We start from the raw sequence: 9,620 nt of genomic DNA, 5'->3' as shown, positions 1-9,620 counted from the left end.
AAAAATTCCTGCTGTCTAGACACAATACATCTTTTAAAAACAGCCTTACTGAGATTTAACTCACATACCATAAAATCCCTCTGTTTAAAGTGTACAATTTAATGGTGTTTATTATATTCACAGGGTTGTACAACCATCACCACAATCTAATTTTAGAACTTTCCCCCGCAGAAGAAGCCCCATGTTTACTAGCAATTTCAAACATCTCTTAATCCTATTCTGTGACAAATCACTGGGCCATAATTGACTCTGAAGACAAATGACTGTATAATATTTATGGTGAATGTTGGGAAGAATAGTATTGGGATAAATATTTTCTATACCCTTAGTACTCTACTCTCACCTGCCCTATGTATTAATCATAGGCCTCTTATTACTCTCCCAGAGAGAATAATAGTGGGACAGCAAATCCATGTGGTAACACTTTCTTAAAACAACTCCTAGTATAACACAGGCTGTTATGACAACAGTGCTAATCTAGGGTAATATATTAGAGGAAGAATGAAAAATAATAAACACAAATGAATGAATGATTGAATGAATGAATAAATGAAGTATACCTCAATAGAGCAGTTTTAAAAAGCTATAAGAATTAGAATATTTGATTCATTCCTTTTTTAAAAAAATTTGGTACTTGCATGTGTTTCAAGAATGTTTCTTACAGTTTTTTATTCCTGTCTCCTGACTTAATGGTGAAGTACACTCATAAATATTTAGAGAGAGCTGCACACAAACTTTTAAAACGTTAACTTACAAATAAATGTATTCAAACTTATAAGAGCATGCATACTTCATGGAAGACTATGTTAAGGCTGTTTTCAATAATTCAGCTACTTGAAGGCAGCCATCTAACAGAGCTCAGGTCAAAATTTTTTATTTTAAAATGGAAAATATGTTAGTGGATTGCAGTGCTAATTTCATCCATGAAATTAAGTGGTATCCAAAACAAATCATGCAATAGGTCTTATGGAAAAATGTAATACACCCTTTTCCACATTTTAGTATCAATATTTATTTTCCTTTTTGGAATCTGTGTTCTGGGATGATTGTTTGGGTTATGTCTACTGCTAGCTGAGACTTGCATTTTCTCTCTATTAAGTTTTCTCTGTCTGTTAATATGAGAAGCGATAGGCAGAGACAGTGGCAATGCTAACATGATCTGAGTCAGTATTATTTTACTAATCAATTGGATTAATTAACATTTATGAATATATAATAATTTTTGAAAACCATTTGCAAGCTAACCTAGTAAAAAGGAATGAATAGGTTTTATCTCAATGGAAACAAACTACAAAACCTATCTGTAGACTATTCCTTGGATTGCCTTCAAAGCTCCTGAAGTTTGGCTGAAAGGAAGAGAAAAAGAGTTGACTCTGAATTGCAATTTAAGTAAAGCTGAGGCAATGGAATGGCTACTGTTGAGGGCAGAGTTTCAGCAGACTGGTTAATATCCTAAAGTCTGTGGTAAATACAGCCTATACAGTCCTAGATTTAAGGGTGTCTATTCTATTGGATGAAAAAGATCAGTGTCCTATTTCTCAACTCTGCAGTATTTAAAACTTTCTTTTCGTTCAGTCCTATTCCAGGGAAAGGAAGTCTTTATTTTGACTTTTGGGAAGACCTCGATAATCTAAATTAATTTATCATATTCATAGGGTATAAAAACTTGAGCCCAGCAAGTAAAGCCTTTAAAATTCCTTGCTCAGAGTCAACTCTTCATTCAGGACATGATTTCTTTTTCTTCTAGTTGATGATGCTACCTCTTTATGCACAAAGTATGAAACTCATAAGTAATATGAATTTTCCTCAAAGCTGTCTGAACTTATTTTCGTATAATCAGGAATGAGATAGAAGTTTTCTCACTTGCTATATTGCTCTTTCTGGACATGTAAGACCCACAGAGCCTTTCTTAATTTCCAAGTTCAGATCAGTTCAAACAAATTTGCCAGGAGGCTCCTCTTCCCTACTGTATGTGCCAGGTACTCTGCCAGACATGCCTAATGGTTGCAAAGTTATAGGCAGAAACTCTTGGCCAAGATTTGAGAATCCCCACGGCAACATTCTGAATTGAGTTGAAATGTTTGTTAAATTTCAGCAGACATGCAAAATATTTATTCAGGAGGTTTCTCTTGTGTAATTTAGTTTTCTCATAGTTGTAATGTCATACACTCTTGTAATTTTAGAACAATGTGCCTTCAGAATGTTTCTTCTGCACATACAGTATTCTCTCTTAATGGAACAAGATGCTTCAGAGGTCCTCAGAATTTCTTGATTTGCATTTCTAGTTGCCTTAATTGGGTTATTTTTCATTGTTACACTGGAGTCAGAGGGAAATCCACATGCTGAGTGAGCCAAACACAAAACTAGGGTACTTTATTTTACTTTCTAAAACTGAGCGTTCTCCCATCTATGGTTCTTTGGTGCCTGATTGTTGTTCTGTTTTTTTTTTTTAATTTTAATTTAAAAATTTTTATACAGTTTTGAAGTATTATTCTCCATTTTCTGTGTCGATCGTTGATGATCATGACTGAGTTGTAAGCTCAGCCTGATATAGCTACAGGGCTAAATTCTGTGCTTAAATATTCTGCAGAGTGCATTGGGAATAGTAATGAAACCTACCACATCATTGATACATATAAATCTCTAAGAAGAGAACTCAGTGCATAATAAGTACCTAATACACATTAACTATTAACGTCATAGAACCTTTTTCACATTGTGGTTGATTATGGCCCTTATGGGCATTTTCCTTGTCACAGAATGTAGGCACCATCAAATATAGGCATCTTGGTTCTGTTCACTAATGTAGCCCAAACATTTTGCAAAGTGCCTGGCAGAGAGTAGACACCCAATGATTTGTTAAATGAAAGAGTATTAGACTGGTTTCAATCAGGCTGGTCTACCACCTAGCCTTTGATATCAAAGGATTTTTGGATTTGTTTAGTGTTCTAAATAAATCCTGGATTTATTTCATTTGACTTCTTATAATTCCCTATGATTGTTTCTACTGTTACTCATTTACCAATTATTGTCCCTGTTTTAAAGTGAAGTTTTCATTTGTGCCTCGGAGTATGAAACATTATTAGTTTTCTCCATTTACATTGTGTTTTGGGCCTTGGCATATACTTCCTACTCCTTAAATAATTTAATTCATGTTAGTCACTAATTTTAATGTTCTTTGACCAGAGTCATTAGGACCCGTAGATTTCCCACTTTAATCCTTACTATTTCCTATCTCTTATTATTTCATATTTCTATTGCTCTATTTTCTCATTGACTATGCCTCCATATTAGTGGTGATCACACTGTATTATCTTAATATATGTCTCACAGAGATTGTAAATTTCTTGAAGCAATGAACCATGCCTTCCAACTTTGTATCTCTAGCATATGGCTTATAGTAGGAACTTGGTGTATTTTTGTTGAATAAATAAATAAAACTAAAATGTGGCAAGGAAGTATTTGTTATTTAAGCCATAGAATCTACAGATAAGTATAGAGAAGAATGGCTATTACAAATACGTATGAATAGAATGATATTTTTAAATATAAGAAGCATACCAGTATAAAACTTACACCTCTGGTGGACCCTTGAAAACAAACTAGTCAGTCCTGCTTTCAAGAAGGACAAACTTAAATCTTACTTGAAATCGTGCTATTGTGAATCCTGAGGATCCATATTATGGGACTATCTTATTGATGAGACTAACTTAAACAGAGGTCCTTGTAAAATTATATTAAATATACTCTTTGTTTTTGTTTGAGGCTAAGTCACATTTTATGCAATATTGTTTCTCTTGTATATTAGCTTTTATTATGATAAAGTCCTTGTATAATTCCCTTCAGTGGAACTGATTATATATTCTTTCTTGATAAGTATTATGATCATTAGAAAACATTATTATTTTTTTAAGAAAGGCTCATTAGGAAAGTGAGTTCCTGAATTTTGAGGATCTTGACTTCTTGTTGTGACAAGAATTACTTTTTTGTGTAATGATGCAGGACACCTAAAATACGTCTTAAATGCATTTACAAAGTTATCTATAGTTTTTCAGGTCCTGAAGAACTAAACAAGTGCCAGATATTCCAATAAAAGTAAGTTACTTTTCACCGCTTTCACCTAGGATGTAAAACCTGGAAAGAAAGCTGCTCCTACCCACCCTAACAAGGAGAAAAAGTCAGATACACTCCAAAGTGATAACTTTTCTTGAGCCTGTTAGAGAGCTGAGGTCACAAAGTAACCTAAATTCCAGAATGACAAGTCCATGGAATATGAGTGGTCTCAATTAAACGAAGAGACTGTACCATATAAGCAGGTCAGAATAAATCAGCTAAAATTTTAACCAGCTGTTCAAAGCCAAGTGTGGGCTACCATGCCAGTATGAAATAGATGAGTTCTCATTTACTAGCAAGATCTTTTCTATCCACCTTTAATGGGTGCTCATGAGGGGAGGACAGAAAATTGCACTTCTCCTTGGGGCACAGGCATGCAGAGGTGATCTGTGCCTTCTGCAGGAAAAACTCAAAGCTTCTCTGTTCCTAGTCTCTTCTCACCTATGAATAAAAGGTCTTAAGCCACCGAGGAGGTGCAGCAAACACTGTCACTCACAGGTGGAAAGAACCACTGTGGCTAGGAAAAGAGTAGAAGAAAACCCTATATCCCCATGGGAGAGCCAAGTAGCCTGGGCTCTGGATCTCATAGTAAGACCAAGCACTAGTCTGCTACCATAGAGTTGCAGGAAACTCCTGCCCAAGGTGAACCACAGATGCAATGCAGAGCTTGGTTGCCATGGTAAAAAAGACAGAAATGCTGAAAAACCTCCATCCCAAGTTCCAGGAACACAAGGCATGCCTACGACTGAGGCCAAACCAGGAAGAGAGGGAAACTCCCTTCACCAAGTCTAGCCTTGAGCATCAAGCAATAGCAGTCTACAGCTGGGGGTGTGGTAAGAGCATGGAATGAGCCCTCCTCTGTGGGGTGGGCATGTGGCAGCTGAGATGGAGCCTGGACACTGAGAAAAACTGCTTGGTGCTCCAGTCCCCAACTAAGCACAAGGCAATTGCAACCCACTACCAGAGGAGTTTGAAGCTTGCTCTGAAGTTGGTGCACTGAAGTGAAACCAGATACAGCTCATTATTTGACTAGGTTAACTTAGCGTCTAACTCAAGGGGCTTGACAGAAGAGGAGCATAGCTACTAGTTACCTCAGATTCAATTGTCCTACATATAATGATGGATATTCATTTAAAAAAATTACAAGACAAAAATGGTGAAAAAAATACAACCCACTGTCAAGAGGTAAGGGAATCAAGAGATCCAGATGCAAAGATGACCAAGAACAATCAGGTAAGGACTTTAAATAATGATAACAATTATGTTAAAGGTTCTACTGGGAAAGGTAGGTGGACAACATGTATATACAGATGGGAAACTTAAGAAGAAAGATGAAACTATAAGAATAGGCCATTTATAAACAGAAAGTTTTTTAAAAAATGGATATTATAATTGAAGAATTGCTTTGACAAATTCATCAGTAGGCTTAATACAGCTGAGGAAAGAAGGAGGGAGCTTGATAAGTCAAGAAAAATTATGGAAATTATTCAAACTGAATAATATAAATTATCCAAACTGAAACACAAAGTGTAAAAAAAAAATATTGAAAAACATAACATCCAAGAGTTTTGGAACAATAGTAAATGGTCTAATTTATGTGTACTAGAGTTCTTGAAGGAGATAAAGAGAGAATGAGGCAAACAAAATACTTAAAGAGATAAAGATTGAGAACTTTCCCAAAATAATGGAATATATCAGACTACAAATCCAAGAAGCTCAGAGAACTGCAAGCAGGATCAATACTGAAAACAAACAAAAAAATTAAAAACTAAGTAAACAGGAAATTTGAAACATCATTGTAATCAAAGATAAAGGGATCATGAAAACAGAGAAAAGATATTTTACAATTTAAAATAACCAAAAAAAATATATATTTATAGTGGGCTTGTTAGAAATGATGAAAGCCAGAAGACAATGAAGTTACATCTTTATGAAAGAAAGTTCTTCATGCAGAAGGGGTATGATACTAGGTGGAAACTTAGATTTACCAAAATAATGAAGAGGACCAATAATGTTAAAAATAAAGGAAAATATAAGATATATATTTTTTAACTTATTTTTAATCACTCTAAAAGCTAATTGACAATTTAAAGCAAAAATAGTGAAAATGTATTAAAGGCTTTGTAATATATGTAAAAATAAAATGTAAGACAAAAATGTACAAATTATAGGAGGGAGAAACTGGAAATATATTGTTTTCCTTACACAGTATGTAAAATAACATTATTTTAAAACAGACTATGATAAATTAAAAATATATAGTGTCAACTTTAGGGCAACCTTTAAAATTTTAAAGAAGAAGGTATAACTAATAAGCCAATTGTGGAGAGAAAAATAATAAAAAATATACAATTAATCTAAATGGTTACAGAAAAGGGGAAAAAAGAACATCTGGGAAATAGGAACCAATAAGAGAGGTGGTAGATTTAAACTCACTTTATTAATAATTAAATTATATAACTATGCTGATTAAAAGGCAGAGATTGTCAGGTTAGATGATAATACAAGAACTGACTGCCTAATACTATTTTAATCTAAATACTTGGATCTGTTAAAAGTAAAAATATGGAAGAAGATACACCATACAAACAAATCAAAAGAAAGTGGAGTGACCATGTTAAAATCAGACAAAATAGACTTCACCCAAGAAATATTATCCAGGATTAAGAGGAACATTACTTATTGATAAAGAAGCCAATTCACAAAGAAGACAATTTAAATGTGTATTTGAAGCACAGCAGGACTTCAAAATACTCAAAGCAAAGCTGATAGAAACAGAAAAATCCATAATTACATTTGGAGATGTCAACAATTCCCTCTTAGTGATCAATGAATCAAGTAGAGAGAAAATAATTAAGAATGTAGAAGATGTAAACACCACTATCAACCAATATGACCTAATTGGCATTCATTTAAGTAGAACATATTCTGTGCCATAAAACAAATCTCAACAAGTTTTAAAGAACTGAAATCTTAAAAAGAATGTTCTCTGATCACTCAAGAATTAAACTAGAAATCAGTAACAGAAAGATATCTGGAAAATTACAAAATATGTGGCTAAACAGCATACTTCTAAATTATCCATGAATCAAAGAGGAAGTCACAAGAGAAAATAGAGAATATCTGGAATAGAATGAATAAGAAAGTGTAACATATTAAAAATTGTGAATATAGGTAAATGCATAAACTAATGAAAGGAAATGAATAAAAGGAAATTCCCAAGATTTTCATCTTCAGAAACTGGAAAAAATAGAAAATTAAACCTAAAGCATGCAAATAAAGCATAGTCAGACCAAAAACAAAAAACCAAACCAAACCAAACCAAAACAGGGAAAGTAAGAGGTAAGTTGATCTGAAATACAAAGAAACAATAATCAGAATCCTAACTGAGTTGTTAATTTTTTTGAAGGGAGAGGGAGAGAGGAGTACTTGAATAGCTGATACTGAAATCTATATGGAAATTTATAAGAAAAGGGCCTAGAATAGGCAAGATGCTCTTAAAGAAGAACAAAGTAGAAGGACAGCCTCTACTGATTATCAAGACATTATAAAAGCTATATTAACTTAGCCAGTGTGAAATTGGTGCAAGAATTCATAATAGGCCAATAGAATGGAGTTGCCAGCCTAAAAACCACCTCTCACATATTTGATACCTTAATTTATGACAGAGTTGGCACTGGATAACAGTAGGGAAAAGTTAGACATACATAGTGCTAGGAAAAATTACATATCCATGCAAAACAACAACAACAACAACAACTTTGGGCTCCTACTTCATACCACACACCAAATTTTACCATACACCTACATGTGAAAGGCAGAACAATAACGCTTTTAGAAGCTAACACCTGAGATTTCTTCTCTAGATAAGGAAGCAGCACCAAAAAACATTTCCTTAAGATCTGTTAAAGGAGATATCACTTGGGCCTAGGTAATTTAAAAAGCTTTTGGAAGAAGATGCAAGTTGAACTGGGCCTTGAAGAATGAATAGGAGTTCAACAGGTAGAAATTACAACGGAGGACCTTTTGAGCAAAAACTAAATATAGTGTTTGGAGAACAATGGTTAGTCTGGTTTGGCTGGAACAGAAGGTCTTCTGTATTGAGAGGATGGGGAAGATGGCTACGGGCCAAACAGTGGACTTTGAATGTCAGATACAGAAATTTGGTATTTGTCCCTTGGGGCAATGGAAGTGAGTCTATGACATGATGCAAGTGATAACGTGGTGGCAGTGCCTAATACAGACTGGAGTTAGGAAGTAAGAAAGATGCAAGTGGTGTATCTAACCCAGAAGTGGTAACTGCAGGTGCCTTCCTTAGAAAGATAGAGATGAATGCTCCCAATATCGTGAATAGATCATTAAATGTGGATGTGAGTGAGGTGAGTCAAAGATGGGAACATATGTATATGTATAACTGATTCACTTTGTTATAAAGCAGAAACTAACACACCATTGTAAAGCAATTATACTCCAATAAAAATGTAAAAAAAAAAGATAATTAGGATTTTAACTTGCAGTAACTGGAGGCATGGTGTGAAGAATGGTGGGAGATCTTTAGTAGCAAGAGGAACACAAGGGAGAAGAAGTTTTGGAGAAAACAATAACTTTGGAGCAAACTTAAGGAATGGGCAACATAGTCCAAGCAGAAATGTTCAAATGGACATTACAAACGGAGACTTGGAGCTCCTCAGGAGAGGAGATGTTTGTGCATATGAATGAATCTAGTGAGGACTGAAGCTGAAGTTACAGATGAGATCTTTGGATAAGAACTTAAAGAGATTACTGGAAGGCTGGGACTGCGTCTCTGGGAACACCCACATTTAGGAAGTGGAAGGAAAAAAGGAGGCAGTGGAAGAATCTGGGACAAGGTGATTAGAAACATGTGAAAACCCAGAAGAGGCTGTTTTTCAAGAAGAGGTGTTGTTAATGATTTGAGTTGCTAGAAATTGGTTAAGAATGAAGGCAGGGCGATTGCCTTTCGAGCTGGCAATCAGGAAATCATGGGTAACAGGGAACACAGCCTCAGTGGGGTGAGGGAGGAAGACAAATCTTTAGGGTCCCCACACAGTGTGTGTTCATTTCTGAACACTTTGAAGGTGAGAGAAAATGGATTATAGATTGAGGAAACAAAATGTCATTTATCAGGTGATTAATTTAAATTTATCTTCAAAGATGCAAGGGGATAGTTAGCTGAGTTAGTTATCTGACAATGCCTGGGGGACAAATGTGGTCTCCAGGCCACAGCATGCCAGCAGATATTTTTTATTGGTGTTGTTTGGGCAATAATGTGCTTAAAAAATTGAATTAGGGGGCTTCCCTGGTGGCGCAGTGGTTGAGGGTCCGCCTGACGATGCAGGGGACGCGGGTTCGCGCCCGGGTCCGGGAGGATCCCGCATGCCGCGGAGCGGCTGGGCCCGTGAGCCATGGCTGCTGAGCCTGCGCGTCCGGAGCCTGTGCTCCGCGATGGGAGAGGCCACAGCAGTGAGAGGCCCGCGTACCGCAAAAAA

The sequence above is a fragment of the Lipotes vexillifer genome, unplaced genomic scaffold (genome assembly GCF_000442215.2).
Source record: "Lipotes vexillifer unplaced genomic scaffold, Lipotes_vexillifer_v1.1 scaffold269, whole genome shotgun sequence".
Taxonomy (NCBI): Eukaryota; Metazoa; Chordata; class Mammalia; order Artiodactyla; family Lipotidae; genus Lipotes; species Lipotes vexillifer.
This window is presented reverse-complemented; position numbering follows the sequence as displayed.